The following is a 3,227-nucleotide window of genomic DNA, read 5'->3' as shown; positions in this document are numbered from 1 at the left end:
TTCCCTGACCGGGAATCGAACCCGGGCCGCGGCGGTGAGAGCGCCGAATCCTAACCACTAGACCACCAGGGAAGGCGCTGTACCTATTCGCCTACGTTGCTAATCACCAGGCTCCGCTTTCGGTTCAGCTAAGGAATCACTCCATAATTGCAACATCTGCGAAGAAGTATTCTGCTCCTGCATTTCCTTCTCGGCAAAGCCGCTGAAAATAAAGAGGTACTGCTCTGCCCGTCAAGAGTTGTGTGGGAAGCGACTCTGAAAAGACACGAGGGAATGCGTGCGTTTTGGGCATGCGTCTGAATGAGGCGCGTTTGTCAATACCCAGGTCTCTGTCAATGCTGCCCGGAAAGGAAGGTCCAGGCCGTTGCAATGCAGACTTAAAAAGTAGACACGGTTTAACCTCGATTGTACTTGCCTTCGGAGTAAAAAGGACACCAGAGACGTGTTGGAAGGGCAGTGTAGGAGTACCCAAGATTGGCTGAATGGTCAAGAAAGATGCATTGGCCTGATATTTAAAAAGGAAAAAAAAGTTGAGGGCTCCTCTTTTTTCCATTAGTCCAGGAATTTCACATATGTGCTCTCTAACCTTTACAACAGCCTTGCAAGGTAGGCTGTAGCATGGAATGCCAGTGCAGCCTAGCTGTTCCCACTGTCCAAAGCAACTGAAGCTATCAGTCTGAGCACTCTTACTCGGGAGTAAGCCCCGCTGAGTTCAGGGAGATGTTTTTCTAAGTAAGCATGTTCCTCATCCCGACTGTTGCTCCAGGCTGGTCCATCACTGTGGCGAAGCATTAGACTGGGGATTCAAAGGATGCAGGTTTATTCCCCAGTCAGACACAAATTAACAGCATGACTTTAGGCCAGGGGGCTCTCAGTTTAACCTACCTCACAGGGTTGTTGTGATCATAAAATAGAGAATATGATTATTTCATTTCTGTATCTCCCTACAGTCAAGGTTTTGTGGGCAGTTTGCAACAATCTATTAAACAGGTATTGAAGTACAACAGAAATACGTAACATTAAAAATGCATTAAAAGTTTAAAGTCATTAAAACCATAGAGGTTGGGATCATTGCAAGAGGAAATGAGGCAGGATATAAATATATCTATACAATAGTTGGAAGGGGCGAGCAAGACCATTGGGTCCAACCCCTGCTTGATGCAGTTCCCAAGTTTGAAGATCTTCAGACTGCAGGTGGAGCCACAAGTTTAAATATGGGAAAGGAGCAGTGGGGGGGGGGGGGTTAGCTAATACTCCCTGGTCACAGGCTTTCTACATTTCCTTTCTCTTGCAAGGGGGATATTCCATTGGTCCAGCACATTCCAGGAAACATTTTCCTTCTGTCTTCTGACCTAGTAGCTATCTTCCGTTGGAAATATCTTTTTTAATTAGAATCTGAGTCACTTTTCCACAAAAAGGTCCCTAAAGTGACATAATAGCAAGGAAGAATCTTCCTATAAGAATACCCACCCTGAAATAAGCACTTTCCAGACCTTGTTAGCTTCTGGTAGCAAATGCCGCTCTTGGGGGACCTTTGAAGCCTTAACAAATTTAGGGCGCAGCGACAGTCATGTTTCGCTGGTGCCCTTCTTGTGCCACACCCTTTCGTGGACCTTAGCCGTTTCTTTTTCTTTCATTCACCTTTTTCTTTCATTTCAACACTCACACAGTTGTTTTTCTTCTGCCTGGACTTGTGGACACCCCACACACTGGAGGCAGCGTGCTCCTCCATACCGGAAGGATATTGAAGCGGTCGTGTCCTGCTTGGGGCCTTCCTGAGGTGGCCACTTGCATACTTCGCCTTCCGGGATCAGATTTATGTATCCCATTTGTCTTGTCTCATCATTTCTCCTCACGGCATCTCCGGGAATTCAGATTATGCCAAGGCTCTGCGACTTGGATCACGCCTCTCCGTTCCAACAGCCTCCCTCCCACTGCTCGGTCACAGCACCTCTTGCTGAGCACATGAGAAGGATCAGATCAAAGGCCTGCCTACCCTGGTGGAGAACCTCCAGGTGAAGAACATGGGGCTTGATGGGGAGGGTTGTTCTCAGCAGCTGACAGGATCTCAGCAAAAGAGCAGATGCTTTGCGTGGCAGAGATGCCGGAAACAATTCCCAGGTAGGGCTAGAAAAGGCCCCCATCTGGATTTCCAGAGCAGGGGAGGGCAACTTGTGTCCTTCCTAATATTCTGGCATCAGACCCAGTCAGAAAAGTCAATGGTAAAGGGAAGACGGGGGCTGCAGGCCAAAACATCTAGGGGGACACAGGCTGCCCAACCCTGCCCTGGAAAGACCCTGCCACATAGGCAGCATCGAGCTAGATGGACTGATGCTCGCCCTTTGAGGTTCCTGTGCTGCTTCATAGGTAATTTTCTAGGGTATCCTGCCAAATTCATATGTAACGGACAGACCATGGGCACCTTCCAGAGCCGTTTTGTGTGTTCAGCCCCCGAGTGAGCTAGTTGAGGGTAGCTCCGTAATATCTGTACCCGGACACTACAGGTTAATCATGAGTTAGACAGTCCACACTTAAACTATAACTGGTACTTAGGTAAACCATGGGTTGTTCAACCACAATTAACTTAGTGTCTGGGTTTGGATGTCATGTAGCACCCCAACAGGAACTGAATATTCCAAAAGGGTACAGACTGTGCTGCAGGAAATAATGGGTTAACACAATTTGCTGCTATTATAAACAGCCCTTCTGTTTACAATCATTCTGGACAGACATTACTAGATCCATCCTGAACTGCCCAGTTTTAGCTATTGGGTGGTACAGAAATGTAATTTAAAAATACCTAAAATAAGTTTGTCCAAGCATGTTTAAAGGTCATCTAGGTTGGCGACCGTCACCCTAGTTCACCGCAGTCAGTTAACAGTGCCATGTGCAACGCTGTCTTTCACCTGACAAACTGGTTGTGACACCCTGAGCTCCAACATGGGGAGGTCACTCACAGGTGCTCCTTGCTTATCAATTCAGGACAGACCCACGGGCCGTCCCAAGTTAAAAAATGGCATCTGGCTTACATGGCCTTTCTTGTGCCAAGATCTCAGTCATGGGGAAGACTGGAAGACTGGGTCAGCTGTCTTCAGCAGATGCAGAACTTCAGCAGATGAAAGTGGCAGTACAGGAGCCAAGCCCAGCCAGGCATCAAAGAGGACCACGCACGCACGCACGCACGAACACTAGGCAGGCTGTAGAAGCTCAAGTATGAAGCCACACGC

General features: G+C 48.0%; 1 non-coding gene across 1 annotated transcript; it reads right to left on the bottom strand.

The window, feature by feature from the left end:
• Nucleotides 1–72, bottom strand: TRNAE-CUC. The gene has a single exon. It is a non-coding gene; the product is annotated as a tRNA-Glu (tRNA).
• Nucleotides 73–3,227: the final 3,155 nt, after the last annotated feature.

Source organism: Varanus komodoensis, unplaced genomic scaffold (assembly GCF_004798865.1).
Source record: "Varanus komodoensis strain SLA01 unplaced genomic scaffold, ASM479886v1 scaffold8, whole genome shotgun sequence".
In the NCBI taxonomy this organism is placed as follows: Eukaryota; Metazoa; Chordata; class Lepidosauria; order Squamata; family Varanidae; genus Varanus; species Varanus komodoensis.
Note: the sequence above shows the minus strand (reverse complement) of the source record. Positions and strands in the feature narration are given on the sequence as shown.